The 17,012-nt window shown below is 38.1% G+C and overlaps 1 long non-coding RNA gene across 2 annotated transcripts; it reads left to right on the top strand.

Annotated features, from left to right (window-relative positions):
* The first annotated feature begins 607 nt into the window (after positions 1–607).
* Positions 608–11,861, top strand: LOC116423354. 2 transcript variants are annotated; one of them, XR_004233936.1, is made up of 3 exons: positions 608–1,372; positions 5,888–6,220; positions 7,085–7,701. It is a non-coding gene; the product is annotated as an uncharacterized LOC116423354 (long non-coding RNA). The 2 variants fall into 2 exon arrangements; XR_004233935.1 differs by lacking the exon at positions 7,085–7,701 and adding an exon at positions 11,669–11,861 and having other exon boundaries at positions 609–1,372.
* Positions 11,862–17,012: the final 5,151 nt, after the last annotated feature.

The raw sequence follows: 17,012 nt of genomic DNA, 5'->3' as shown, positions 1-17,012 counted from the left end.
CAATAGCAGGGTGCTTTTTTATTTTTAAGTTATTTAACACTTACCCAGTGTGCTGTGGTGATGTGGTGATGTAATGGTTCTACAATTGGCACATGCTCAGTGTGCTGTAGTGATATAATCACTGAGAGGACTTGAAATTAACTCCATCTTTGACCATCCTCATGGGTTCCTGCTTCATCACTCCTCCCTTAAGACCAAGAACTCGGGCCAGTCCGAGATCCTCCAGAGAGCTAGTCCAGACCATATATTTTGGCACCCCAACTTGGGGGCTCTAGAAAGCACACTATAGGAGTGTTTCTTCATGTCTTTCAAGAACAAAGTCAGAGCTGCCCTTACAGATACAGAATGACAATGGAAAGGAATGAAAGGAAACTTCTGCCCCATTAACATCCCCATCATTCATGTTCTTTTACAGGAGGACTCTGGTGAGATTCACATTCAAAGTTGTATGCACCTCAAAGGCTTTTTTACTCACATTACTCACATAAAGTGGTCTGGTTGAGAAATCCAACCCCTTGCTGCCTTTCCCTCTATATTCTCATTCTTTATAACAGTAATTCTCCAAATTTTTGGTCAAGACACTAATACTCTTAAAAATTATTCTTAAAAGATGGAGAATCTCCACTTCCAGAAGTTTCATTTATATGAAATTTACTAGAATCTATATTAGACATTTAAACATTTTAATATTTTTATGAAACTTGTTTAGACTTCCCTTTCTCTTGAAAGTGTCTCTGGAAGTTCCAGGAGACCTCAAACCATACTTTGAGAACCAATAATAGTGACCTCTAGATTTTTTTTTTATTATCATAAACCTTTCAGCAAAAACCCCAGTACTATCTGCCACCACCCCACTTTAACCCCTTGGAATATACAATCAGGTAATATTTAGACAGGTTGCATCTTTTTATTTCCTAAGATTTCCCCAAGTTATAGGTCTGGACAAGGAGCCAAATATCTGCCATTAGTCATTTTAATTAGGACCAGGCAGGGCATAAGAAAGCTCCTAAGTGAATCACAGACACACCCACGCCCCCCAAAAAAAAATCACTCCCAGAGAGAGACCAATGGAAAAACAACGAGACCGGAAGAGCTATGATCCTTAAGAAGCACCACGCCGTTGATCATAGTCTGCTTGCAGCCAGTCTGCGAGGAACCGGAGCGGGAGCGCTGAAAGCGAGAGCCCAGCCCAGCAGGACAAGCCCGCCGGTCCAAATAGGTTTTAGGCAGGGAATCAGCGCCGCTAATTGTCAAAGGCCGACGGAGCCAGAGGACTGAACCCCAGCAGCAGTTACTTTTATGTGTCTTCGATTTACCCGGTCTGGATTGCCCCGGTTCTGGGTGTTCGTCTTTGTCTTCATGCTTTTAAGACGTGAGTGATCTCAGCTCTTACGGGACGGACTAAGGAAAGGCAACCTTGGGGAGGGAGGTATTCGGGGGGGAGGGTGGGGGTGGGGGTCCGGAATACTGTTGTTTCCTGTATTTCTAAACAGTAGCTACTTTTCCCCCACTGAAGCGTCTACTTTGTTTCAATCCACAAATACAAATCTTAAACCTTGTTGAAGGGAAGGAGTTAGACTGGGGCTGCTCTAATCCGAGACACGTCCTTTTACTTACTGCCATTTGGCCCCACCCCCTCCCTTTAACGTAGTGTGTGAAATTCTGCGATAGATTTGGACCCCGGGACTGGCTTTTCAGGCTTGAAAATTAACTGGACAGCAGAAAGTTGTGGAGTAACTATGAAAGAGAACAAATGATAGTGTCAAAATCTATCGCAAGATTTATTTTTACTGCCGGTTCTTTACGTTCTTCACTATCTTCTGTAAAATCTGGTGGCTATAGTCTATGATTAGGGAAAACACGGAAACTATTATTTCCTTTCTTCTTGCTGATGAATTCAGTCAATAGTTATTTTGCTGGACAAATTTTTTCAAACTTTCTTCAGTTAATTTCATGTCCCTATATTCACTTCTGTGATAGCTGTAAAATGGAGTCTGACTATGCTCACTTGGATGTCATCCAACCTCAGGCTGCCACTTGACTTCTTATATATTCACTTTATAATCACAAGCTCTAAGGAGATCCAGATGTTGGGCAACTTATTCTTCATAAATAAATTTGCCTTTTCTTCTTAATAAATTCGCTTGAGCTCCCAACTCCAATTCATTTACAGTATTTCTTAATTATTTAGTAAAATAGAAATGCCTCCTTTGCCACTAATAATAACATTCATCTGTATTTAACATTAAAATTACTAAAAATTCCCTACTAACAAATGAGCAATAATAAACAAAAAAAAATGTACATAGGTGGGGCCAGCTACATGGCACAGTGGATATAGCATGGGCCTTGGAATAAGGAAGATCTGAGTTCAAATTGGAGCTCAGACACTTAACACTTGCTAGCTGTATAACCTTGGGAAAGTCACTTAACCCCAATTGTCTCTCAAAAAAAAAAAAGCCAATATGGACATATGTACTACAATATGTTGGTTATGATTAAAGTCATAAAACCTTGAAGTCTCAAAATATCAGTATTTGACTTGTCTTTTCCTCTATGGAAAGACAGTCCAAAATCATTTAATTCATTCCAGATAATAATAAAGTCTCTTTAGCATCTTCTTAACATTTGTCCTGGAGATTAGTCTTCCTTTCCCCTTTGGTTTTCTCTTCAACGAAAGAAAAGTCTTCTAGCATTTCTTGGGCTCTTGAAAGAATCTTCTATATTTGTGGTTAACTTTTTTTTTTACTTTTTTATTGTTTTCTTTTTCTGGTTATACATATGCATTAATTTTTTAAATACACATTTCTTTAGAAATCATGTTAGAGAAAAATCAGAATAAAAGGGAAAACTGCAGTAGAGGAAAAAACCTGAAAAAAGGGAACATAGCATGTGTTGACTTCAGTCAATTGACTTTTCAATCATCGTAATTCTTTTTCTAGATGCCAATGGTGTTTTCTATTCAAAGTTTATTGGAATTGCCTTGGATTACTGGACCACTGAGAAAAATCAAGTTTTTCATAGTTCATCATCACACAATCTTGTGGTTCCTGTGTACACTGTATTCCTGGCTCTATTTATTTCACTTAGCATCAATATGTGTAAATCTTTCCAGGGCTTTCTAAAGTCAGCTTGTTCATTATTTTTATATAATTTCTTATAGAATATATTTTTATAGAACATATATATTCCATTAATTTCATGTACCATAATTTATTCAGCCATTCCCCAATTGATAGCCATCTACTCATTTTCCAATTCTTTGCCATCACAAAAAGAATTGCTACAAACATTTTTGCATATATGGGTCCTTTTTCTTCCTTTATGATTTCCTTGGGATACAGATCCAATAGTAGCAGTATTTTTCCCATCTAATTTTAATTGCATTGGATTTGCTCATGCAAAGCTTTTTCACTTTTATTTAAGCAAAGTTGTCCACTTTACTTTCTGTGATCCACTCTATTACTTGTTTGAAAATGAATTCTTCCCTCTTGAATGGATGGGAAAGACAATTTCTTCCTTTCTCTTCTAACTTGCTTTTGTTGTCACAGTTTTCAGATAATTTAATCAAAATTGTCTATAGTCATATGGGAGGAAATGTTCTAGTTAGCTCTTGATTAGAAAAATGGCAATTAAAACAACTCTGAGTAATCACCCCACACCTATAAGATAGGTTAATACTACAAAAAAGAAAAATGACAAAATGTTGGTGCAAATGTGGGAAAATTGAGACACTGGTGCACTGTTGGTGAACTTGCATAGTAATTCATAAGGTTATTTGTAGAGCAATTTGGAACTATATTCAAAGGACTTTAAGACTGTACACACTCTTTGACAAAACAATACCTTTCTAGATCTGTATCCTAAAAAGATAAAAAAAAAAAAAAAAAATGAAGAAAAGGACGCTTATGTGCAAAAACATTTATAGCAGCTCTTTTATTGATGGCAAGAAAATGGGAGTTAGGGGATTTCCATCAAATGAGGAATGACCAAACAAGTTGTTGTATATGATTGTGATGAAATACTATTATGTTTTAAGAACAGGATGCTGTCAGAAAAACCTGGATGGATGGAAAATAAAATGAGCAGAAACACAGTAACATTATATACGATAACAGCATTGTAAAAATATTGTACAGTGATCAATTATGAATGACTTAACTATTCTGAGCAATATAATGATCCAAGACAATTCTGAATGACTTACAATGAAAAATGCTATTCATCTGGAAAGAAAGAATTGATGGAGTATGAATGTCAATCAAAATATACTTTTTCCTTTTTTTTTCCTTTTTGTATTTGCTTCCACAACATAACTAACATGGAAATATGTTTTGCATGACTGCACATGTACAACCTATATCAAATTGCTTGCATTCTCAATAGGGGTGGAAGAGAGAGAGGTAGAAAGAGAATTTGGAACTCAAAAAAATTTAAATGATATTAAAAATGTTTTTTACCTGTAATTGGGTGAGGGGAAATATTAAATATAAAAAAGGAAAGTTACTTGTCTAAAATCACAGAATTAAGATAGAAATATATAAATGAGAACTGAATTTCTCAAACCCGAGGTCAGTGCTGTTCTTCTTTAAGAAACTACCTGACTCCATGAAATCAAAAGTCTGATGCTCTGACTCCTATTCTAGGCCACTTTCTAATATTACATAATACCCCATGATCCAAGATTGGAAGAAAGGTAAGGATTCAGATAGATGCAGGTCAGAAGGGTGTATGTTCCAGCACACAAACTAAAACTAATTTGTGTGAAGATGTAGAAATGGGAGGTGGAGTACAGAGTTTGAGGGGTAGCTAATAGTTGATGTGAAGACCGCGTATTTTTAAATCAGCAGGAGTCAGGAATTCAGGTTAGGGGAAAATCGTCATCTTTATTCTCAGTGAAGAAAGATCGGAGGTGGAAGGGAATCAGCGATAGCAATGTGTGCAGCTGAGTCAAGAAGCTAGCTAGACCATCAGCCACACGACCAGCAGCTAGGAGTATGGAACCCAGGCCCAATCTCTCCCAGCTTCTCTTCCTGTCTCTCTCTCTGCCTCCACCCACCAAAATCGTCATTTCCTATACAACACATCAGGACTTGCACGGAGAGTGGGCAGGGACCATTCTTTATCCAATCATGCATATTAATAGAGTATAGCCCAATTACTATTTAGCCTCACGTACTTGGGACCTCAGTGCATCAACTCAAACCTCAGCCCATTACAAGTTGAATTTAGCTAGAAATAATAACATACAAAAGGGAAAGAATACAAGATAGCTGGAAAAGAAGACTGTGGAAGATCAGGAGTTTGTATATTCATAATTTATATATTCCATCCTAGAGGTGATACCTCCCACCAACACCCACCTTCAAAAGAAGATTTTTGAGTAGAGGAAAGTAATGGTCAGGATTCTCCCTTACTTTGCCAACTCTAGAGGATGAATCGGAGAAGGGAAAATGAATGGACACTTAGAGATGAATTAGAAGACTATTATAATAGTCAAATCAAGAGATGGTAAGGATCTGACCTAGGGTAATGGCCCTGCGAGTAGAAAGCATGGCTTATGTATGACAGGTGCTATAGAGATAGAAGAGAGAAGATTTCATCTAGTTGGATATGGACAACAGAGAAGAGAATATCAAAGTTGAATCCAAGACTTCAGACCTGAGTGACCAGGAGCATGGTGTGGTTCTCAAAAAGACTGAAGACTGGAGAAGAGTCAAGTTTGGAGGGAAAGTCAACCAGTTTCATTTTATATGAGGTGCCTTTGGAACATGCATATGACCCTTTTCAAGTCCCTTCTGCATTTGTGAATCCCTGATCTGTCCCAGGTGAGTAAGGGAACCACTTTTCCTATATCCTGATGAGTCTTTTTTCTATCCTATCATAGGCAATGATGCCTCAGCAGAGGAAGAATCTTTTCTGAGAAGGAACCAGGGAGAGTCTATCCTGTTCCACATAGGCAAAGATTTTGGAAATAAGACTCTATCGATTGAATGGAATTTTCTGACTGAGAATATACGCCTACTCAAACTCTGGCCAGATCAAAGCAAGCCAATGTGGATCAATACTCAGCAGAGATTCAAAAGCAGACTATTTATACATGACTTAAGTTCTCTGATGATCACAAATCTGACCTCTAAAGATAGTGGAAATTATGAAGCTCACATTAAATCAGTCTTGGGAAAGGTGAATATCCAAAATTTCATATTAACTGTTTCAGGTAAGTAACCTTTCCCCAGTTGCACCCCAACCCACCCTCCCCCTAGCTGTCAACAGCTTCTACTCTGTCACATTCAGAGCTCATCACATTCAAACCTGTCTCCCCTCCAACTTTGTCCTTTGAAAGGGGAAAGAGAGATGGAGCTGCTGTGTATTCCAAGATAGAGGATGGAAAATTTGAGTCTGGTTCTTACGTTTACCCACTTAAGAGGCTAGGGAAAGAGACAACTCTTTCTCTCTGTCCTTTTGTTTGACTCTCCTGACTGAGTTCAATGAATGAATGGGGCTGACTGAAAGAGCACTTGATTTTCCCTAGAAAGAAGTTAAGCTCATTTTGCTAATCAGTCACTCAATCCTACTGCAGTTCCTAAGAATGTCCTGTGGGCAAATTTCCCTTTCTTATGGGCTAAGGGGACTCCAGAAAAATATAGGAAATAATCTGTCTACTGAGAGTTCTGATTCTGATGGAAGAGAGAGGAGATCCTCTCTAAAAGAAGGAGAATGGAGGACCTGAGGGAGAAATTGAGGAAAAAATGAAGGTGCTAAGTAAATATTGGGGAACACTGCAGATCCTGACTGTTGTGATATTTAATTCATAACTCATCTGTCACTCACTTTTTTTTCTCTGTCCGTTAATTCACATAGCCGCCTTTCCTTCTTTGCTCTCCTCTCCCTAGTCTTATTTCCAAATATCTGGATATTCAATTAAGATTATAATCTCTGCCAATCCTTTCCCAGTTCCCTGCTAGTTCCTACTCCATATACTTCTACCTCCATCCCCACTTCAACTCTCCATACCTCTTTTTCCAGTGGCAGATTGAGCCTACTTAATTCTAACTTATTATTCATGGTATTGTGACTACAGGATCTAACATGAAAACATGCAATCTGTGGCTTCTGCTTGGCAGCCTGGTCCTAGTGGTGATACACTTGGAATAATACATTTATGGAAATTTCAATATAACCTGAAGAAAGAGGCAAGATGATTTTGCTCCTTCCCTGGAAAGAAGTGAAGATCATTGAGCTAGGCACAGAAAATGGTACATGGTATAATGGTCAAGCAAATATTGAAATAAAAAACCAGGAATTAGTGTGATCACAAAAAGCCCAAAGTTCGCATCCTAGTTCTTCCAATTTTCCCCTTTCTGGGGCTGGCAAGGTGAATGACTTGTTTGAGGTTATATAAAAATAATTCTAAATATAGATATTACAAAATCACCATTATTAGACTACAAGAAAGATTCTGAATATGGGGCAAACCAGGGGTTATGAGAAGCTGATCTAGGAGGGATGGAGAATATTAGAAAAGATAACTACAGTATTCTATAAAAATATTTCACAAACTCCAAAATAACTTCCAATCAATTAAGTTACCTTTTTTTTCATGTAACCATGGATAATAATTAATCATTTTCTTTACTTTATTTCTTTATGTACGCATGCTTGGTAAACTCTAGAATTTATCCTTTTATATATATATATATATATATATATATATATATATATATATATATTTTTTATGTTGAAATTTAACCAATATTTATTAAGCACTTCTTTTGTCCCAGCAACTGTAGTAAGCAATGGATCAAATAAGGTTTATAATCCTTGACCTAGAGTAAGTAAATTTCAGCATGAGGGATCTGGATTAAATATAACAGAGAACTTCCTGAGGGCTAAATGTTACCATAGAAAGTATAATATAAATATGAAAAAGAAGTATGGAAATATCCCTACTTTAAATACTTTATGAATAGAATGGAAATGTAATATATATTCAGGATAATCTAGGTTAATACTTAAAGTTGGATTTGATAAATTCTTTGTAAGGGGCTGCCAACCATCATGAATCTTTGGACAACCCCACAGAATGCCATTCAGGTAAACTGAGGGCATTGCTGTAAGGGTTGAAGGGGATGGCGCTGAGAGGAGGGAGCCCCATCCGGGTGGATAACAAGATGGCACTGAGCAGAAGGAGCCTTGCCCCTGTTGACTACATGGCATGTCTGAGATGGGCATGAGATGGGCGTGACAATCCCCGGTGGTTTAGTATGATTGGCTTAGAGAGCTGTTGCTATGCTGATGTAACTAAGGCTTTAAGACAGCTGGTAGAAGGTGCAATAAACGGAGTTTGCACCAGCTCTGCTCCCTGTCTCATCATTACTCCCTCTCTCTGCATTATCAGGCCTTGAGTTTCCATTGGTCAGAATAGGCCTTGCTTATCAGTAAGCAAGTGGCCCTAAGGGGCCCTAACAGTTCTTAAAGTAGTTGTCATAGGAAAATATAAAGTAAAGAACTGAGAATCATCTCCAAACCTATTGTTATGCCATAGTACTCAATTTCTCTAATTTTCTTGACCCAGTCCTGACTCAGTTTCTCTGCTTCTTAAAGCTCACTCCTGCAAAACTTCCCCTCCTTCTTTATCAGAATATTTTATAAGAATAAAAGATCTTATGTTTTAGGATATCAGAATGCCTCTCCCCATCCCAAGCTATCTGAATGTCAGATACCCTCTTATCAAGATGCCTCTTCCCATGTTTGGGGTACCTCCCCCTATTATGTCATCCCTCTCTGGAGGAGGAGAGTGAGTCCGTTCCCATTCTCAGCACCCTGAAACCGCTCCTGCCTCAGTCTACCCTCTGAGTCTGAGCCATGTGTATATATGTATATATGTCATTGAGAACTCACATTGTTGACTGGATTCATGGAGACAATAGTCTCATTCAGCCCTAGGACCAAATCATGGATCCATTTGGTCCCAGTAAATCTCTCTCATTTAATAAATTATTAAATACTCTCTACTCTCTATCTTGCCTCAGTTTCTCTGGCATTACATTTTGGGGGCTTCCCACTGAGATGTTAGAAAATGAGCAGGATTAGAGATTAGAGACCTTCGGGTCTCCCCCTTGGGCCTCAGGGTGGCTGGGGATCTCGGTTCTTTGCTTAGGAGAGGCCGGCCCTCTGGATTTTTTCCCAGAGCCTCCAAGAATGAGCAGTTTCCAGCCACAACAGCCCGATGGTGGACACTCCATTTGGGCCACAGGAGAGTGAGTCTGTCTGCGTAACTTTTAGGTTCTATCTGGTTAAGTCTTAAGACCTGTTCTGTTCTGCCTGTGTGTGCTAGCACCTGGATTCCCAGAATAATGAAATGCTGATGGGCATAAATTCTGAGCGCGGTGTTTTCAGGATGTAGGGGGCACTATCTGGGTGTCTAAGACAAATCTGTGTGCCAGTTGGCACAATTCTGGGCACTCCAGAGTATAAATCTGGGTGTCTTTTTAAAGACATCATCTGGCTGAAAAAAAAAAAAAAAAAGATCTCTGTTTGGATTCTGGGAGAAAAGCCTCTGGAGCTGACAACTTCCCTCAGGGTTAAAATTTCCAGATAGCCCCTGGTCTGTGTGTTACATGTTTTTGACTGCGCAGTCTCGTGTCACTGTCTGTATGTGAATTGTTACATGTTTTTGACTGCACAGTCTCATGTCACTGTCTATATGAATTGTCACTTGTTTGTGACTTGTTGATTCAGAGTTCTGCTAAATTAAAAAATTGGGAAATTGGCTGTTTCAGTGTTGCAATTGTACTTAGTATGAAATTTACTTGTGATATTAAACTTTTAAAAACTGGCACTTGGGTAATTTAATTCAGGGTGGCTTGGATGGAGCTACCCTAGATAAGGCCTCTGGAGAACAAAAGGAGTTTATGCTAATTGCTTTGAACTCTGGCTGGAAAAACATCTGATTAGAAATTTTAGCATGATTTTTAAATTGTGAGAAATAATTTTAACCTTTGCAGGCTAGATTTAATTTTTTTTGAATGTAAGATCTTAAGAACTTGCTGGAGTGACGGTCTGTTAGCTTATCTGAAAGAAGTCATGTGTCTCCAATTAAGGTCTGACTTTTCTAAAGGCTTCAACACTGACCAAGTTGGAGCTTAGGAAAATTCCACTGGGAAGGGTAGCCCCGTGAAATCCTCCCCCACTCCCACCCTGCTACTTTCTGTTACTTTAAATGTTGGGTGGGGTAGGGATCTTTTGTCCTCAAAGGTGAAGATCACCCCTACAGCTCTCTGCTACTCCAGCTACCAACAGAATAGTTAGCCTGGGGTGAAGGTTAGCTCCTTCTCTCTCCCCTGCCTCTTAGGAGGTAGAATGGGGGGAAGGGCAGCCACATGGAATTCACACACACACACACACACACACACACACACACAAAGTGTGCTAAAGCCTCTTTCTGGCAAAAGATTTCAAGAGACAGGCCTAATTTTAAGTTAATTGATGTATAATTTGGTAGGGTTATTTCAAAAAAAAAAAGTTTAAAGGATATTTTTAAGACTCTTTCAGATTCTTTTCTGTACAATTGGGTATTCTGTATAAGTTTAATTGATTGTATCCTGAGGTTATGCCCATCATTTAAAGGGCTTCTGAAAGTAATACTTTTTCCTTGTCCTTTTGAAAATGTTTCTGTTAAATATGAAAGCTAAATTGTGAACTTACTGAAACCAATTTATTACTGTTATCAATATGAGGTTATGGTATTTCTAAAAGTTTAATATTTTTAAGAACCTCTTGGATTCTTTTATGTGATAATGGGATGTTCTGTATAGGATATTCTAAGTTCATTTAAAGAGCCTTTGAAAATAATATTTTTTGTCCTTTTGAAAATGTTTCTGTTATGGACAATATGATATAATTTGGAATATTTGTCTAGATATTGGGTATTTTTAAAAGAAAACTGATCTGTATATATAATGTTCACTTATGGAAACATCTACTTAGATATGAAAGAAGTGAACTTACTGAGACAAATTCTTACTGTCATAAGATAAAGTTATGGCAAATATCTGTTTAGGATATATCTGAAACTTGGTTAATAGAATTTGTAATTAGAAGTAAAACTCCTTGGGCTTATAATTAATGCTATTTGGGAGTTTTAAAGCTCCACCCTCTGACAGTTAGTGGGACAATTAACAGGAGTAAAAATGAATTAAAGCTATTTTATCCTGTTTTGCTGAAAGTTAAGTTTTAACTGATTAGTTATGGTTGTGAACCTGCATTTTTTTCTTCTGTAACTAATTTCTATGATAAGAGCAATGGTTATATTATACATTATACATTATATACATTATACATTATATATTATACATACCTTGCTGCTTATACATTATATCCCGTATATATATTATACATTATATCCTATTATACATTATATCCCGAATACTTGGCAAATAAGTATTTACCCTGGTCATCTATCTGTTACTGAATATTTGTGTTTGTGGATATTTAGGTTTTTAAAGGTTTCTAAATAATGAGAGGACAAAAGCCTAAATGCTATTTTATCTATTGGCAAGCTGCTGGCCAATTCATACTGACCTCTTCACATTTTGTATCACTCTGTTCTAAACTTTACTTGTTAGATTTGTGTTTTGTGTTCTGATTTTGGTCAAAATTACAGGTATTGACTTTCTTCTGAGACATGGATCGGCCCATCTGAAGCTTTGATAGCAGACAGCACGGCTAAGCCCATTCCCTCCATGGACAGAGCCTCTCCTTAGCAGGAAGCAGGGGGAATGGGAAAATGGTTGAATCATTGTTAAAATTTTAACTGTATTACTGTGTTTAAGATTTGTTAAAATTGGGATTTGTTAAAACTGTTTAACTATTGCTGTATGTTTGAGGGATTTTTAGGAAACTTACTGTGCTATCTGTTATGTATAGGAATTGTGATTCACTCTTGGGATTTATATGTGGAATAATCATTTGATAATTTCTTTTCCTTGAAAAGAAAAAAAAAAGGAGGAAGAAAACTGGTTCAAAATTGGTCAGGAAATTGGTAAAAACTGATGTATATTTCTTAGGCACTTCTGCCCTCCTCCCTATCTCATTAGTTCAGATTGAATTGGAAATTATTTAACTCCTTGCTTAAAATTTACTGGACTATGATTTGCTGGTTATGTTTTAACTTTGAAATCCCTTATTCTGCTGGAATCGCCCTTGCCCTGCTAAACTCAGTTTGAGGGATTATTTTTTAGAAACAACCAGGAATCAGATACCTGTCCTGGGACTGGCAGTCTCTCGAATCTGTTTCTCCACTCCTGTTACCCCAGTTCCTTAATTAGTATTTCAACATACTTAAAAGAACCTAGCAGCACTGATATGAGGACTCTAATAGTTCTGGGTTGCCTGCCTTGATCTAACTGCATAATTTTCTCAAAAATGTGTTTCCTAGTAACAGCTTCTGTTCTATTGAGAGGGGACAGATGGAGCTACTCCAGGACCCACTTTTTCCCTCTTTAGAGTCCCTAACAGACTTGGGATGCCCTCTTAGGATGGGCAGCAAAACTGTCTTGAACACTGCTACTCCCTATATAATCAGAGCTGAGTTAATGCACAAATGACCCCAGACCTAACTCACAGTGAACTGTCCATCTCAAACTGGATTCTCCGGCTGAGATGCTCCCCAGCTGCAGAGGACCTGCTATTTCTGAAACAGGGAGGCCTGTGTGCCTCCCTAAATGAGAAATGCTGTTTTTATGCTAATAACTCTGGGGTTATCAGGGAGAGACTTGTCCTTGCAAAATCCTTGCATTTTTCTAGATTTAGTCTGGTTTATTTGCTTTACATAGGGTTGATAAAAATTATAATGCTAATGATTCTAGAGGAAGGAAATTCAATGATTTGAACATTCAGAAGAGAGTGAGGAATGTTATGCCACAATACTCAGTTTCTCTAATTTTTCTGACCCAGTCTTGACTCAGTTTCTCTGCTTCTCAAAGCTCAGTCTGTAAAACTTCCTCTCCCTCTTTATCAGAATATTTGATAAGGATAAAAGATCTTATGTTTTAGAATATCAAAATGCCTCTTCCCATCCCAAGCCATTGGAATGTCAGATACCGTCTAATCAAGATGCCCCTTCCCATGTCCAGGGTACCTCCCCCTATTATGTCATCCCTCTCCAGAGGCTCACCCCATCCTGATAGAGTCCTGTTCCTGCTCTCAGCACCCTGACTCCACCCCTGCCTCAGTCTACCCCCTGAGTCTGAGCCATGTGTATATAGGTCATCGAGAACTCTCATTGTTAGCTGGATTCATGGAGATAATAGCCCTGGGACCAAACCATGGATCCATTTGGTCCCAGTAAATCTCTCCTATTTAATAAATTATTAAATACTCTCTAATCTCTATCTTGCCTCCATTTCTCCAGCATTACACTATGAACCCTATGCTTCCATTGCCAAGTCTTTTATACCCAACTACATACTAACATTCATTATTCCACTAGAAACCAAAGCATATTTATTTGCATTTAAGTTTTTTATTCTTTGAAACTTAAGAACACCCAGTGAATTACTAGTGAGCTTATTATCAGTGCTCCCATGGAGACATGATATTAGGATTAGATTTGGGTTACTCTTCAACACAAGATCTATCCACAACTGAAAAATTACTCAAGAAAGAAAAGGCAAGGATTGGGAATTCTAAAAGGCTTCCCTCACACTCTTCCAAGGTCAAGATTGCATTTCTAGAAACTTTTTTTGATCTATTCTTTATTAAATTTACTTTTTAATACACATTGTTTTATGAATAATGCTGAGAGAAAAAATCAGGACAAAAGGGAAAAACCAGGAAAGAGAAAAAAAATGAAAAAAGAAGTGAACATATCATATGTTGATTTACATTCAAACCCCATAATTCTTTTTCTGAATTCCAGTGGTGTTTTCTGTCAAGTTTACTGGAATTGCTATGGATCATTGAACCACTGAGAAGAACCAAGTCTTTCACATTGATCATCACACATTCTTGCTGTTACTGTGTACAATGTATTCTTGGTTCTGCTTATTTAGCTTAACATCAATTCATATAAATCTTTCCAGGCCTTTCAAAAATCAGATTGTTCAATACTTTTTATAGAACAAAAATATTCCATTTGTGGAATATGCCACAACTTATTCAGCCATTCCCCAATTGGGAGCCTCTACTCATTTCCCAGTTCCTTGCCACCATAAAAAGAGTTGCTACAAACATTTTTGCACATGTGAATCCTTTTCAATCCTTTATGATTTCCTTGGGATACAGACCAGGAGTGGTCCTGCTGGGTTATAAGGTATGCACACCCACAGAAATATAACTAGCTTGAATCACATTAAGTTTTTCCCACATGCGGGTCCCTGAAGGGAGGGAAGCGTTCTTTCACTGCAGATATGCCATTGCCACATCTCTTCTCAAGGTCCTCCACTAGGTGGTGCTGTTGCATGGTTCATTCTCTTTCAGAATACTCCCCCCCCCCATCATTAGCTTGGAGCTCCTCTCATGGGGCTTACCTTTCCCCAAACATCTATGGGGCAAGAGTTAGACTAGCCCTCTCCCGGCATAGTTGTACCTCTTCATTGTTCCTCTACCTCTATCCTGAATTGGTTTTTCCCCAGGTGGAAATACACCTAGAGAGGGCTCTGTGTATGCTAGGATTCAAGTTGGGGGAACTTGGTGGCTTTAGATACAGCTGGAACTAAGGGTTGCATTTTCCTATTGACTGATGCTCCTTCCACAAAGGAGCATCTTTCACAAAAATCATTCTGGTGGACACAGAGAAGAGCGATCAAAAAACTTCTACCATCGTTTTCCTTATTCTCATGTTGTCTTGGTAGACCAAGATATTTTTTGGTAAAAAAAAAAAAATATATATATATATATATATATATATATATATCCATTTTTAACAAATTGTATCATAGTAACTTTACTACTCACAGAGGACCAGACAGTGATACCTCAACCTATGATCCATTCAGCAGTATTGAGTGGTATTCAGGCCCCATATCATTTGACTCAGAAATGTGAAATATCTACTGACTTGGTTCTTGACTAAAAAAAAGGTACCATTGACACAAAATTTGTTATAGTAGCAAAAAGACTAAAAAAGAAAAGAGATACTCACCATTTAGGAGGTACTCACCATTTAGGAGATACCCATCATTTAGGAGAAACCCTAGTCCTAGTTAGGCTCGCTAGAACACCCTGAAGTTGTCTTATTGTCAGTGTGTGGTAAATCAGCCAAGGATGATGGTGTTCCATCCTGCAGGTTCAACCACAAGTAGTGCAATGGGCATAACAGCCTTGCCATAACATTGCCTAGGGAAAATCATGCACCTAAATGTGCTCAATGAGAGCACAGTTGGCAGTGTGTGAACCTCAGCATAAAGAGGGCAGAGCAGTCAACTACTTTAACAAGGAGAGCAACTCATACCAATGGACTTTGGAACTGAGGTTATTACTATAATTTAGAAGTGTTAAGTCCTCCCACATTGCTACCAATACAGTACCCAGTGACAAACAGACAATTTCTTCTCAGGGAAGATTTAGGAGATTAAGGGGTGGGATTGTTGGTAGGTGCCATACTTTCTACTGTCAGGAAAATGTAATTCTCCATGTAACTACGCAGAAACTATGGAAGAAGGGGGGCAGTCCTTTATCAGAGGCCTTTAAAAAGCCAAAGATTTGATAGAGCCCCAGTTAGGCTCTAAGGAAGGGGGTGATTCTGACTAGTGGGTTAAGGAACATTAAATAAGTGGTAGTATGGTGCGTTTAATTTTTTTTTTTTGGAAACAAAAAAATAAATTTATTGAAATCATACAGGAAAGAAAATGATCTTGATTTTCTCAAAATGTTTGTGGAATGGAATATTGAAGAAGCAGTGTTAAAGGAGGGGTGGGGATAGATGCATAAGAAATATGTAAACAATATGGTTCACTTGTTTGAAGTGGTTCAGAGTTTGGGACCCCATCAATATATTTCCCCAGCTACAAAACATCATTTAAGCATATGACCAATAGTAACCAAGGAACAGAATTGGGAAGCATATTGCTGTGGAAAATCAGCCACTTGATCCTAGAATCAGCATGTTTTTGGGTTTTGCCACTCTAGGGTTTAAGGGTACTTAACTTTTGGCACAGATATGCATAATAGGGAAGCATTTGGAAGCCACTGACAAAGATGCAGCTGTCATTACATCAGCATTATTAATACTTTTTGTGCAGCATCTTACTGCACATTCCAGGGTACAAGAATCCCCAGGGACCCATATTGTACAGGTGGCACAAATACAGACAGAAGGAAAAGTACTCAAGTCATCACACTCTCTAGGTATGCATTTCTTTGCTGTAAAAAGGTCTCTCCTGACTCCGTTTTCCATCTGCAACATAGTTAACTGTATAAAGGGCAGTTAGAAAATACCAGCCCAGAAATGTGGACTGTATCTGTTTTTATAGCTGGCTATCAGAAACAATAGGAAAAAAATTGAAGCCCTCGTTATGGCTAGATTTAGCTGCTGCTATTTTCCTGTAAGACAATTGATGGAAATCAATTGTTCCAACTTTTACCTGAAGCATTAACCTACTCTATGACACTCCTGATAACTGGTCATCTATCCTCTGCTTATATATTTCCAAACTGTGGGAACTTGTTACCTACATCCTGATTCAGTTGACCTATTTCAACATGATTGAACATTAGGAGATTTTTTTGTACCTTGAACTAAGATTTTCCTCTCAGTAATTTCTTTTTTTTTTAATAACTTTTTATTAACAGAACCCATGCCAGGGTAATTTTTTACAACATTATCCCTTGCACTCACTTCGGTTCCGATTTTTCCCCTCCCTCCCTCCACCCCCTCCCCCAGATGGCAAGCAGTCCTATACATGTTAAATATGTCACAGTATAGATACAATATATGTGTGCAGAACCGAACAGTTCTCTTGTTGGTGCATTTAATTTTCATCTCAGGCTCCTGGACAAGATGTGTG

This window comes from Sarcophilus harrisii, chromosome 4, assembly GCF_902635505.1.
Source record: "Sarcophilus harrisii chromosome 4, mSarHar1.11, whole genome shotgun sequence".
In the NCBI taxonomy this organism is placed as follows: Eukaryota; Metazoa; Chordata; class Mammalia; order Dasyuromorphia; family Dasyuridae; genus Sarcophilus; species Sarcophilus harrisii.
The sequence above is the reverse complement of the archived record's forward strand: the minus strand, read 5'-3'. Positions and strand labels throughout refer to the sequence as shown.